Source organism: Melitaea cinxia, chromosome 21 (assembly GCF_905220565.1).
Source record: "Melitaea cinxia chromosome 21, ilMelCinx1.1, whole genome shotgun sequence".
In the NCBI taxonomy this organism is placed as follows: domain Eukaryota; kingdom Metazoa; phylum Arthropoda; class Insecta; order Lepidoptera; family Nymphalidae; genus Melitaea; species Melitaea cinxia.
The window spans coordinates 5,724,449-5,740,143 of record NC_059414.1 but is presented as its reverse complement, the minus strand read 5'-3'; the positions used below and the strand labels follow the sequence as shown (position 1 = coordinate 5,740,143).

The 15,695-nt window shown below is 30.6% G+C and overlaps 1 pseudogene; it reads right to left on the bottom strand.

Moving 5' to 3' along the window:
* Positions 1 to 13,920: 13,920 nt before the first annotated feature.
* On the bottom strand, positions 13,921 to 14,040 carry LOC123664324 (annotated as a pseudogene).
* Between the last annotated feature and the right edge of the window lie 1,655 nt (positions 14,041 to 15,695).

Sequence of the window (15,695 nt, the reverse complement as noted above, 5' to 3'; positions counted from 1 at the left end):
CATTTGTATTGGCCATACAGGTATTTGCCGTGGTCTAGGTGTTTGTGCAGTCCTTGTGGGTCTCCGAACCGTGCCTCGGAGAGCACGTTAAGCCATCGGTCCCGGTTGTTATCATGTACACCTGATAGCGATCGTTACCCATAGTAGGGAATATATACGCCAACCCGCATTGGAGCAGCGTGGTGGATTAAGCTCTGATCCTTCTCCTATATGGGGAAAGAGGCTTATGCCCAGTAGTGGGATATTACAGGCTGAAGCGTAAGGGTAAATATTGTATAGCTATACAAATGTCGTTAACCAATGCCGTCAATGTCGGTAACTGAGGGAAGGCACTGGAGGAAATATCCTGCTCCTTATAGGAGACCATAGTTCTTTGTCAACTTAGTTGTATAAAAATGTATATTTGAAGATCAGCGCTTAATATCCGTACCGTGAACTATAGTGAAAGCTGGGAAGAGCAAAATTATATAGTACGAGTATACACTGTTAAAAATTTCTTTGGTAAACTTACTAAAAATGTGTGGGAAGTTTTAACGCAAAACAATTTAGTAAATTTACTAAACAGAATGCTTCAACTCAATTTGAGAAAATTACAAAATGTTTTTGGAAATTTACCAAGCAGTTCCAGAAGATTTAAATAGTAATTTTATCATACAGTTTTGTAATTTTACTCAAGAATGTATCATGAAAATGCTTAGTAAATTTACTATGCTGTTTTGTAACTATACTACTTAATTCACTTGAATTGAGTTTGATAAAATTGCAAAATATTTTTGGAGATTTACCAAGCGGTTACAGAAAATTTGATTAGTAATTTTACTATACAGTTTTGTAATTTTATTCAATAATTGATCATAAAAATGTTTAGTAAATTTACTACGCAGTTTCGTAACTACACCAACCAATTCATTTGAATTGGGTTTGATAAAATTACAAAATATTTTTGGAAATTTGCCAAGCAGTTACAGAAAATTTGATTAGTAATTTTACTATACAATTTTGTAATTTTAATCAATAATTGATCATAAAAATGTTTAGTAAATTTACCACGCAGTTTCGTAACTATACCAACCAATTCATTTGAATTGGGTTTGATAAAATTACAAAATATTTTCGGAAATTTACCAAGCAGTTACAGAAAATTTGATTGGTAATTTTACTATACAGTTTTGTAATTTTAATCAATAATTGATCATAAAAATGTTTAGTAAATTTACTATGTAGCTTTCTTATTGTACTGTACAATTGATTTCAATTGAGATTTTTAAAACTAGAGACATCTGATGTTATTTTACCAACTTATTATTGTTGCTGTTATTTTATTTTTGATACTTCCTAATATCCTGGAAGTCGTTAATTTAAATAAATTAAACGTTAAAAATATAGGACTTAATTGATTAATTTAAAATTAAAATATAAATAAAAATTATTACATATTGTTTACGTTAATAAAACCATTTATTGAGGAAATAAAATAGTAATACTAATAGCAGCATAAAATAATATTGATACTTTACAAAGTATCATAAACAATTTACGCCAAAATGACAAAAAGAGGTTTACATGCGTACACACACACATCCACACAGACATACAGACACCCTCGTAAAAATAGTCAGGGAAGCTTTCTAGGGCCTTTAAACGTCGAGATATGATGAAAACTCGACTTTCGAAAAACGGGGTAAAACCAATAACTTCCCGATTTTTAAAAAAATTTTAAATTTTTTTAGAGGGAAGTTAAAAATGCTTTATTAATCATAACTTTACTATATATAATTTTCAAATCAAAATTTTACATATAAATATGATATAAAAATATTGATAAATTTTTAATAATTTCAATAATATGTAAATAAACATTTTTTTTTGTAATCTTTCAAGAAACTATGGTAAACCGAAATACTAACAATTTTGGTTCATCTAAAAAAGTAGTTACCCTATTATACTGTTAATTATACAAAACACTGTATAATTTTACAGTCAAAATAATAAAATTAATGAGAAGATTATTGAATTTCCAATGAATTCATTAGAATTCGAATTTAACTATTGTTTCACAATCTTACTAGACCACAGATTAAATTAAAATACGCACAATGTTTGTAAATTTACGAAGCTTGGAAACGAAAGTCGACAGCGTGTTTAGTAAAATTAAACAAGGCTAAAGAAAAATAGTATTTTTTAGTAATTTTACAATACATTGTGTAATTTTACAATAAGAATAGTAAAAATACCAAAAAAATTCCATTGTAGTTTCAATTACAATATTGTTTTGTAAATTTACAACAAAAGTAGGAATTCAAAACACAAATAATGTTCGTAAATTTAAGGTGCTTGGTATCGAAAATTGATAACCTGTTTAGTAAAATTACACATGGCTACAGACAAGTAGTATTTTTTAGTAATTTTACAATACATTGTGTAATTTTACAATAAGAATAGTAAAAATACCAAAAAATTTTTTTGAATTTTCAATACTTTGATTGTAGTTTAAATTACAATATTGTTTTGTAAATTTACAACAAAATTAGTAATTCAAAACACAAACAATGTTAGTAAATTTAAGGAGCTTGGTATCGAAAATTGATAACCTGTTTAGTAAAATTATACATGGCAACAGACAAATAGTATTTTTTAGTAATTTTACAATGTATTGTGTAATTTTACAGTTCAAATTGTAAAAATAATAACAAAATTTGTAAATTTCTAAACACTTCACAGTAATTCGAATTATAAAATATTTGGTAATTTTACAAAAAAATATAGTATCTCAAATTACTAAAAATTTTGGTAAATCTTCAAAGTTTGTTATTAAAATTTAATAAACTGTTCCGTGAAATTACAATACAAGTAAGATTTATACTCTAAGATTGTAAAATTAAAGCGCATCTTAGCAAATTTTCTCATATGTCTTGGAAAATTACTCAAAATGTGTTATAATTTGAATTCATACACACTGATTAGTAATTTAGCCATCTCATGTTGAGTAAAAAAATGATAATTTTACAAAAAATTTTTACAGTGTATACAATAACGTAAACATGAAACATGAAATGACAACAGTTTTTAATTTGTCAAAGCTGTATGAAGTGCTGTCACTTCAGAGCGCAATGTCTGTAAAACGAGCCCTTTAAGCACGACAAAATTACTTTTATATTTCCATCGTCTCTTTAGCAAGTGCTGAGCGTTTTAAAGAAATTTAGATTGCCTGTACTCGAGTCAGGACTAAGAAGTTAATTAAGTTAGTCTCTCGTTGTTTTTGCGTCGACGAAGACTGCGGTAGCTACTGGAAACGGTTTTTAGTACGGTAGTTAATGAATTAAAATAAAAAAGAACGTTAAAATTGAATCTGAGCTACAATTAAGAATGTAACTTCTTTAATAAAAACATATGAACAAAATTAAAAGTTTTAAAACCATTTACTACATTAACAACAATGTAAAAGAGAGTATGCGTTTAATTACTATAAAACATTCAGTTTCATAAGTAAAGTTTAATAAATAAAGTAAACGCTTTAAACTAAACTAATTAGTCCTCAGTAGAGTACCAGTACTGAGTTGGAGGTCTGGAAACACACACAACATAAACTGTGTAGTTATTGTAAACACCGCATCAACGCGTTGTCATACTCTTACCATATTTTTTATTAATAACACACTCATTCGTATATACATACATACGACCACGGTGTAATGTGCGATAGTACCTGTACATTGAAACTTTCAGTTTGATCTTGCTCGAGGTGGATATTTAAATGTTATATAGGTTTATTAATATTTGTTCCTGATCTGAGTTTTTCTGTGGATATACTTACCATGCCTTGAATACATTTTTTTAATATATAGACTAGCGCTTGACTGCGGTCTCACCTGAAGGTAAGTGAAGATGCAGCCTAAGATGGTGCGCGCTTTAGTGAAAAAACTGCCTATTCACTCTAGATTTAAATTAAGTAATATTAAAACATTGATATTGTGATAAAATCGTTAAACTCATTAGGATAACTTTCTACCAAATCACAGTAAAGTAGCATAGCTTTAATGGAGTCTTCTCCGTAATATCATATTTATGCCACTATGGGACAAACAAGCGTAAGGTCAGCTTAATGGTAAGCGATTACCGTAGCCTATAGACCCCTGCAATAGCAGGAGCACTGCAAGCCCGTCCTATCCCAGGACTTTCGACCTTTTACTTATCACACAAACAATAATATTTGAGAGCAGTATTTATTTAGATCTTTTGTAATGTTAAGGTTCTTCCCCAGTCGGGCTTCTCTAAATTGCTGCTGCTCCTCATAAACAGGGTATACATAGTTCAATGGTAACGAAATTCAAAATTCCTCGGACGTAATATTCTACATTTCTCATTTGGACTCGAGAATACCTGCGTGCAGTTCCGGATTGATGTAGATATTTTAATAACTAAACCAGGACGACTCGCCTTATTGCATAAGTTGACTCTGCCCACTACTCGAGTTAAATTTTGGTTGCAATAACTGTGGCTCAGTTCTAAGGAATCTTCTACCGTTTATTCTTGATTATAATGTTATCTTCAAAAAGTCATCGAATTCTAATTGCTTGAGAAGCTTTTTTTTTCTTCAAATCTCTACGTAATGTTTCGTAAGGGCATCAGTAAGCTTTTTAGCTATCACTAAGCAATGATCTGACGATTTTGGCGCAGTGATCATAGCAACTGGCAAGCTTGTGTTAGCACATAACAATTAAATTTTTGTATGGATCGCACAGATGATGTTTGTCGTAGTTTGGCATTTTCGTTTATTGTGTCTTTTGTGTGTTCGGGGGTCCGACCCGGTACTGGTTTCATATTCTTCTGCGTGCCGTTGAGTGTTAATAATGCGTTTGTTTATTTATTTCGGTAATTGAATTTTTAAATTAAAATTATTTTACAATAAAATATCTAAATAACATTTACTAACTCAATAACAAAATATATAGGTACCTACTTAATAATAATAATTCGTTTCAAGATTAATTTGTAAAATAAACTTAGACAAAAAGAAACAAAAACATTCCTCATATTTTCCACATGTAAGTACTAAGTACTTCAAAAATTTACATCAGCGCTGCACTATTCACAGTATTTGCGTAAAAATTGTAATTCGTGCAGTTTAGTACTGCGCGGAACGTATTTCAAATTTCCCGCGTTCCATTTAGCCGTTGATGGATATACGTATAGGTTTTTTTTAGTACAACAAACACGCTGCCTTTGACCTGGATTTGTACCAAGGTACATTCCATCGGCCGCGAGTTTCAGCTGAATTAACATATGCAAATAATTTACAATTTTAGACAACGTTTCTACTTTACCTCTTCGACCGATTTGTGATTTTGTGAATGTTTTGAAAAATTTTTTTTCAAATTCATTTTATATATACCTGAAGTTTTTTTTTTTAAAGAAGATAATTTAACAAAAAACCGATTTGATAAAAAAAGGTTTGTTGGAATGTTTATTGACCTATATTTTAGGCTGTAAAGCAAGACACTATGGCTTTCAGATGCAGAATTGTAACTCTATAAGCGTAACTATTTTGGTAGTATTGAAATAGTTATCTAAAGTAATTGCTTATTACGTTAAGTAAATGTGACGTCGTAATTAATGTGAATAATTAGGTAATGTTATTGGTACTGGCTAGTAACAATTAGCTTAATCCGAACACAATATTTTATAAATAATTGTGTTAGCAGGCAAACGAAGAAAAACCGCCTTCAATTATATCGACAAGTAATAAAACGTAGGTAGACAAAAAAATCGCCGAGTAAATACAAATTATCACAGATTACTCCAAAAGTTGTAATCAGATCTCGATGAAATTTAAATGTAACCACATGATAAACATCGGCTTTCGATTAAATTAAAATCATCAAAATCGGTACACCCAGTATAAAGTTATGCGGCTTTTCGAGAGTTTCCCTCGATTTCTGTGGGTTCCCATCATCAGATCCTGGTTTCCTTATCATGGTACCAAACTTGGGATATCTCCTTTCCAACGAAACAAGAATTATCGGTTCATAAACGACGGAGTTATCCCCGAACATACATAAAAAAAATATATACGGTCGAATTGAGTAACCTCCTCCTTTTTTTGAAGTCGGTTAAAAATTTATTTCTTTTATTTTTCTTTCTTCCTATATATTTTGATAAATTTCGCAATATGACTCCATGTATGCATACGATGTTTAAGTTTTTGAAGTGAAACTTCTTTAGGGTCATGAAGGTAATTTTTTTACGGATTAAACGCGATAGTAATAATTTTAGCATCACGAAGATGTGCAACGTTTTTGTCGAATAATAGAACCACCTAGCGTGTACTATAGAAACTACAAAGGTTGTAAGGCATTAATATCGACAGTATTACATAGCAAACTAACTAGATGCCGCTGGAACCGAAATCTAAAGCTTTAGATTTGTATAAATATAAACGAGACTTAAAAATTCGTTTGCCAAAGAAGTTTCACTTCTGAAACGTGTACCTTGTACACACGCACTATTTTTACAGGAAACACGAACCTATCAAAATTTACTTCGTAAAAGTTATTCAACACTAGATACTCACAGAACATATGAATAAAAACGTATTCACGCAGTTTATTGAGACGATTTGTCCAAATACGTGTGCTTTGTACCTATTTTTTGTACATTTTTCGATACTTTGTCGATTAGTCGTTTTGTAAACAGTGCTCAGTGCCCCAAGTGGCGGACGGGTGGTAATATTGAGCAATAAATAACAACTAACAGGCTTCGTATATTGCAGCGAAATGCCACAGGAATAACGGAAATAGAGAACAGAACGAGTGTTATTACCGATGAACTGAACTTGTTACTAATTACGGCTAACGTATATATATTAACATTTATGTTAATGTTATGTGACAGCGTGAATAGATATTATAGGACTGTTTTACACTGTTTTACATACATCGTAATAAGGAATGTGTCGCTTGTTTAGTGAATATTTGCATTTTTAAAGTTCCAGTAAATACGTAATATGTCGATGAATATAACAATATTATGTATATTTACCAGAATATTCATTGTTTTGAAATAAATAGTAATAATCGTAATGCAAACACGAGAAGGAATAACAAAATTGTAACTCCAAGTTTTCGATTGCGGAAAGTAAACGTCTCCTTTATTATTATATATTATATATAAGGGTTATGTATTCGCTCGCATGTGTAATAAAATCCCACAAACCATTTTGGAACTATCTCAACATAAATTATAGTTTTTATTAAAAAGAGATTAATAGATAAAGCGTATTATTCGGTGCAGAATTACATAGTTGATAAAGATACGTGGACTTAGTGGCGCTTTTTAATTTTGATTTTCATCTTCTGGTACGGTTAGTATATAGATAATATGTATAACTCCTAGAAAAGAAAGGGGGTTGGATTGGTGATGCTCCTGGTGTCTATAGACTACGGTAAACGCGTTCAATCAGGCGGTTTGTCTCCTTCATAAAAATCATATTAAAGGGATGTTGATATAAAAAGAAATATTAAACGTAACACGTTTTTTCCAAAAATCTCGGTATATAATATATATATAGGTTAATTGTTAAATAGGTAATTTCTTTTTTAGTAACTACAGATGCTATATACTTGAAATTTGGAATAGTTACAGATATATAAAAATAAATAAATAATTGGGTTTAAGTTTAAATTCTTTATCTTAAAAAGAAAAGCGATATTTTTCTACCAACGTAACATTTACATGTTATTTTGGTACAGAACGATATTGCAAATGTGGTCTTAACGGGTGGTGAAATCTCAAAGTGGTGCTATATGGGAAAATAAAATGTAAGTGATCTATGAATGAGCTTTTAGCTAATTTCGAAAAGTGATTAATATAATTTTTCGTGAGATGTTTGAAAACAATAAAACGAGAAATAAAGCAAAAATGTGATACAAGGATAAATGATTAGTAATTTAGTACCTACCTGTACTCGAATAACAAACTAAGAGTAAAAATATGTACTTCCCTGCTTATTTCCCTCTATCTTTTTGGAATATATATCAAACACATTTACTAATTATTTATTTATAATGGAGGTACGTTAAAACTAAAGTTTGTAATATTATTATTAAATTATAAATAAACTTACTTTAAAACAAAAATACCAATTATTTTCTTCAAAAATCATTATAAAGTTTAACTATTGCTAATATTAAAGTGTGTTATATTTTTAACATCGACCTTATCGAATAAAAATGTATAGTAAAAAGAAGGCGAAACAATATAACTTTCTCAATACCAATAAAACTTTCTGTAGTCAGGGCGAAACGGATCGACTTTATTTACATTGCACAAGTAGGTAAATGTAATCAAAAGTACATATATGTTAATGTTTTTATTGTGTGTCACGTCGTGATTAATTTCAATATTATTTGTACATGATTAGTACTAAATTTATGAACATGAAAATCTATGATTTTCATACTTTAACTTTTGATAAAACTTTTGTGTTGCGGTAACCGATTATAAAAGGGACTATAGACGGCGCCACGGTCGCTTAGACCGAATATAAAATCATCATATCAAAAATTTCGATCTAGCGTGTACATCGTTCCATAGCTTAATTGGCTAGAGCACCGATACGGTCAGCCGGAGATGTAGGTTCGATCCCCGCTGGAACGGTCGAATTTTGATATGATATTAAAAAATGTTTAGAATTTCCTAATGTGTGGGTAACACAAAAATAAAATCGCACAAATTAAAAATAGCATGGTGTCGTCTCCTGTCAAAGATTTCCATTGTAATATGAAGCTTTGAATAGTTACGGGTTTCTGTAAAAAAAGTCACTATAGACGACGCCACCGTCGCTTAGACCGAATATAAAATCATCTTATCAAAAATTTCGATCTAGCGTGTACATCGTTCCATAGCTTAATTGACTAGAGCACTGATACGGTCAGCCGGAGATATAGGTTCGATCCCCACTGGAACGGTCGAATTTTGATATGATATTAAAAAATGTTTAGAATTTCCTAATGTTTGGGTAACACAAAAATAAAATCGCACAAATTAAAAATAGCATGGTGTCGTCTCCTGTCAAAGATTTCCATTGTAATATGAAGCTTTGAATAGTTACGGGTTTGTGTAAAAAAAGTCACTATAGACGACGCCACGGTCGCTTAGACCAAATATAAAATCATCATATCAAAAATTTCGATCTAGCGAGTACATTTTTCCCTAGCTTAATTAGCTAGAGCACTGACACGGTCAGTCGTAGATGCAAGTTCGATCCCCGCTGGAACGATCGATTTTTGATATGATATTAAAAAATGTTTATAAGAGGGACTGTAAAACTGACGTGTCCTGTATAAGACGAAAGTCGCTATATTCTTTAAAGAAATTAAGTTCTTTTTATATCTCGATTTTTGTCCTTATTCATGTTTAGGCAAAGACGTTTATCTTTCGATTTTTGATGTTAACTTAAACAATGAAAACGGTTCATTACGATTAATAAGAAACCTATTCCAGTCCAAGGAGTTATTGTATTTCTCACAAGATTTATCAAAACAAAAAAAAAAAAGATTTACGCCGAACCGAGTGAAAATTGATAAAAAATGTCTATGATGAAGATTGCATATTTTGCATTAATATATATCATGTGATATTTATAAAACCACAGTTTATCATCTTACTTTCAGAATATGTATTTTGTTTAAGTGACTTAAGGGTTATTTTATTAACACTTTATTTTAATCCACAACAGTTTTAAAACTTACTGATAGTTAGTAACTTGTAGTGCCCAGCTAAGTATTTATTGCATTAAGTATTACCAACCCTTCGATATCAAAATATCATGCAGGAAAATATTATAATACAGTTGTAGAAATTAAAACGTCGTGTAATATAATTATTTCCTATATTTATGACCTTATTAAAATGTAATACAATTTTACTTATGGCTTTTACCTCGTTGGAAAAACATAATAATTTCACATCTGTACGAAGGTTAATATTAAAAAGTTATACGTAAATAATTGTAACCTTTGAACTTTGCAAACGTTCAATTTATATTTGCATTAAATCTCGTGCTTCGCGACGCAGAAATATATTTTAAAGAAACTCGACATTTCGACACAAATAATGTATGCAATAAGTAAATGTTTAAACGAAGTCTATGATTTTTATACTACGTTTTCTATGATTTTAAAAGTAAGGCCATTATTACCAAACAATTGTTTCCTTTGATTTGTCTTTAATTTTAGCATAGAATAACATAAAACATCATGGGTTTCTATTGTTTTTATTAATCAAATTATTTTTGCTTTACTTGCTTCAGGATTGTGTTTATTGTGTACCTTCATAACGTTATATTTTACCTTTTATCTTCGCTAATAAAACTCACAAGATGTATATAAATACTTATTTCAACGGCACCTAGTGAAATGTGATGAATATATTGGAAGTTTATACAATGCAAAATAATAAAATTAACGATAGATTAGTTCATGTTTTTTAACCGTATCATTATTTTTTTACTTTATTAAAGAACATTTCATAACCTAAGATCTGGTTGTCTGCACGCAGAACAAATCTTTCTACTTTAACTAATATAATTTTTAAACTAATTTATTTAATACTCGCAGACCCATGCTCACTTCGTTGGGCGTAAAATTATTATTTTTGTGATGCAAATATATAGTACAGTTTTTTTCTCGTTCGCATTTCTCCGACTTGATTTACATATACTATTATTTTTCACTGAATTTTTTGTCCAAAAACAATAAAATATTACATGTATCACTCCGGAATAGTGTAGCTTTCTGTTAGTGAAAGAATTTTTATGAAAGAATCAGTACTTGCGAAGATTACCCCCTACAAACAAACAAAGTTAGAAACTTTACCTCTTTATAATATTAGTATAGATAATACTATTTGTAACCAAATTAGTGCTAGATATTTAAGATAATGATGATGATGATAGACTTTAAATTATTTTTAATTAATCTATTAACTAATCAGTTCTAATTATTTTCATGATTGTAACAAGTGTTATGCAAAAACAAGAAAAAAAGAGATATTGTCAATATCGAATATTTATTGCATAAAATAAAAGGCTTTTGTTATTTTTATTTTTATTTATTAATTTTATTATTTAAAATAATGAATCGTATTTTTATAGCTATGAGTATTTGGTTGTTTGATACGCAGTATAACTGTACATTTTAAATTTAATATATTTTTTATTTTTTACCTTCATAGCTTCCGTTGTAGTCTAATTATTATTTTTTTCAATTATAAAATAATTTACTGTCAACGTAATATTAATTAAAGTCTATCTTTAGTAGCCTCAAGCATTATTTTAAAACTTGCGTTTGCAACTTTATTGTCTTTGTAAAATTACCAAACAATTTTATAATAGCACTCATTTTTTTATCAAGTAATAGCGTTTGAATTGGTTCTCAAAAAATTTTTTGTAGATATTCTCATGAAGTACAACACAAAAGGTCCTTGAATGCTTTATGGGTTGTCCAGAGTCAGCTCATACTTTACGCACATAAGTATGTTTACTAAGGAACTATTATATTGTGCAATAAACGAAGGGTACACTCATATTAAAATAGAATTAGGGATTAACAAGCCCCATACTGAGAAATTATTAACAAAAATATGGGTTTTATTGCACACCAAAAAAAAATTGAAGAACCGTTTTGCCAAAAAAAAATTGCGAATGAAATTAATTACATCTGCCTAATATACAAAATTTTTTATATTTGCTGTTAGCCAAGCTTATTAGACTTAATTTAGCATTTATATACTTTACTTGTGTGTTACGTTATATTGACTCAATATTTATTTCACTCTTAGGTTGATTTTGTTTGATTTGCACTTGACGAGCGCTGTGTGTTTAGTAATACATATTTTTAAAAAGATTCTCGCTAAAGATGGAGTTAAGAATTTCGAAAAACGCTTCCTTCTTCACAAAGGACAACAATTACTAAAATTATTTTTTCCATTTTCTACTACTGTAATATAATTAAAACGAATATAAATACGAGATTAAATTCGATTATCTGTACTTGTTTTGTATTACCCAAAATACTTACTTACTTAGATTTGTAGAAAACCTAAGAGATTTAGTCCAGGCACAAATAGTTGGTGGATCAAAGTTTATATCGTCCAAGCTAACAATATCGTTTATTGTTGTTGACGAATAAATTTGCAAGTCATAAGCGTAAAAATGGTATGTGCTGAGTGACAGTGTTGATAAAAATTGGGAAAAATAAAGAAAATAATAATTATAACCTGCAGGATACCAGCACAGATAAGGTAAAGAGAAACTTGCTTCTTGTAAATATCTTGTAAAATCTACAAATCGAATAATTAGTTATCTGGTTTCATTAAAATAAAACTTTTTACGCATTAGAAAGCCTGCATATTGAGAAGGTTATAGTAAACATACATACTTCACTTGTAATTTTATTTTTAAAAAGATAATCATAATAAATACAAATTTTCCATAAATCGCTATCATCTTATGAATGAATGTTTAGTAACTTGTTTGTGAAACATTCAGCAATGAATTTTAATTTCTTCTTTCAAAGACACTTCACGATCTGGTACAACTTCAAAGGTTTTTTACCAAGACTTTTATCGTATTTATTTAACTCAACCCATTGTTAAGTAACGACTTGTAAAATAAAGTTGTAATACTCGTACAGTGGGATCGCTTAGTATTATTAAGTTTAAAACTATATTCGTAAATTGTTTTGTTTAGTTAAACATTTTTTACTTACGTCAAAAAAAGAAGAGATTCGATTTCCGTATTTAAAATTTATTATAAATTTAACATTTGACAAACATTAAACGTAACACAAGCATCTGAGATAATGAGAGCTGGCACAGCTGCTTGCTTACCTACTTGTGGTCGAGATCTACAACAGAGGCGATAACTCTTGAAGAATCACAGACCGACCTGACTTCTCAGAAATGTCTATAAACTGTTTTCGAGGGTCGTTGCAAATCGTCTCGCCACAAAACTCGACGAATTCCAACCACCGGAGAAGGCTGGGTTTTCAAATTGCTACAGCACCGTAGACCATGTCCATACTGTTCGGCAGAATTTACAAAAGACAAAAGAGTATCAGCAGCTGTGTATGGCATTTGTGAACTATGAATGAACTTGGCCAAAAAGAAAGCTATGTTTAATAACCAAGTATCTCTTGGTATCCGTAGGCTTCAATAACTTCGAGAAAAAAGTCGATAGGTTAATTTGATTGACCTGGATGGCGTTTGGCAGGCTTCGTTGAGTCTTCACTTCGAAGATTCCGCAATGCTTGAACGCCTGCGTCCTGCCTGTGTTAACATACGGAGTCGAGACGTAAACACTGACGAAGGGACTGGTCAGCAAGCTTAAAGTCGCTCAACATGAAATGGAACGGGTTATGCTTGGGGTTTCTCTCAAATATATGATTAGAAATAAGACTATCTGCGATAGAACGAAAGTAACCGACATAGCTCATAGAATTAGCAAGTTGAAGTTGCAATGGGCTGTGTAGCCGCCGTTGGAGCAGACGCATCCTGGAGTGGCGACCCCGTATTCGTAAACGTAGTGTACGACGTCCTCCGTCCCGCTGGACCGACAATCTACGTAAAATTGCCTGGCGTAAACTTGGGCCTATGTCCAGCAGTAGACTGCAATAGGCTGAGCTGACTGTCTGACTGACTGACTCACTGAATACTTCAGTGTTACATTGGAATCAAAAATGTTATATGATTGATTCCCTATCAGTAAAATTGATACCCACCACGCCTCAAATAAAAAAATAAAAAAACAATACTTGCACTATTTTGAATATATAATGAATGCTATAGATACTTACTGAAATGTATAATTCATATACATAAAAAAACTAATTGAAAAAAACGAATTGAAAAAAAAAAGCAAAAAGCCAACGTCACCCGGTGTTTCCAGGCGGTCACCCATCTAAGTACTGACCGCGCCCAACGTTGCTTAACTTCAGTGATCGGACAAGAACCGGTGTTATTCAACGTGTTATGGACGTTTAAAATTCATCACGCGTCTAAAGAAGTTTCACTTCAAAAAAAAAAAAAAAAACAGAAATCATCAACTTTCGTTCAAAAATTTTATAACAAAGATTTAAAAATAACCATTTCAATTTATATATATTCATAGCCCCTAGACTTAAAATATATCTTCTTTTCATAGAAAAATTAAAGTCTGATGAATATTACACCTCCATCTCCGTGGATCAATTGCAATCACTTATAACAATAGCATTTCGCTCAGCGGTGTGTAATAGGTCCGGTTAAGGTATCGGAAACAAAGGTTGATGAAAATTCACTGTACCATAGAGATTTTTATTCTGCTAGATTTAAAGTATTATTATAAGTATTCTTTACTCTCGGACTTGTTAAGGTTGTATAAATGATGGTTTGGTAGATCGGTTTCAATTGAAGATTTTCATTTTTAATCTTGATACAAAAAGGTGTATTGTATATTATGACAATGTTGAAATATCTTAAAGGAAAAAGGTTCAATTAAAGGGACAGATAAATTTCTGTATTTTTGATTCGTAAATCAAAGTGTTTGTTACCAAACTCCTCAAAACGGCTTAACCGATTTTTATGAAATTTCTAGTTTACTAGGTCTGAGAATAAGTCGTAGGCTATTTTTTATACCCTAACCCCTACTTCATATGGCAGAACAACGTTTGCCGGGTCGGCTAGTTAAAGTATACTTGCGTGCAACTTTGCATTTTTAAAGTTTCTTATACGTTTAATTCACAGCACTGACAGAAATTTCATTTAGTTTCCAATATGATATGATTATTTTTCTATGTTCACTAAGAAAAAGAGTATTGAGACGCGAACAAATGTGACGCAAGAAAAATTATTTGTGTGCAGAACCTAATATAAAGTGCTTCTCCTTTATTCTCCATTTAGACTTTTTCTAATAGAAAGTTGTCTATGGTCAAAATTGTATACATTTTAATTTGGGAATTCTTGTATTCTTATAAAGATAGTTTTCGAGATTGAAAATAATAACAAAAGTTAGTTTTCATTTATGTGAGTGATAGTAACATTTATTTTCACAGATCTACGATTTATGGATTCAAAATTCGTATAAGTTGCATTAAGTTACAGAGTTATTGATTTAAGCCTCTTTAAGATGAGCCGTCATACATTAAGGACCCAAGTAAAAGTATTTCATTTCCCGGAAAAAATTAGGTTAATATATGTCTAGATTATTAGCTATCAATGTATGGTTTTTTGTTATATCAACTGCTTGTTAATACATTATCGTGAGAACGTGAGATGGACTGACGTAATTGCGATACAAAAATTGTCTTTCATAATCATAATCCAAACAGAACAATCTAGTTTTAAACTACGAGTCTTTTTAAGAGGCCATTTTCCTGAACTGAATTTAAGCAGCCGCAAACAGTAAATGTTTTGCAACCCACAAAATGGCCAAGGTATACGAAGATGTGTTGGAGGTTAACTATGATGTCTCATCAGATGTCTATGATAATGACTGGCAAAAACCGATTTACATTTTTTCCGAGTTACAGTCCAACTCACAAGTACAAACATCAAGATGAAAACACACTTTTACTATATATAAATATCAGAACGCTAAATAATATTGATATCACACCAACACTGTCCTACTTACAACGTAAATAAAATCGTTACCACCG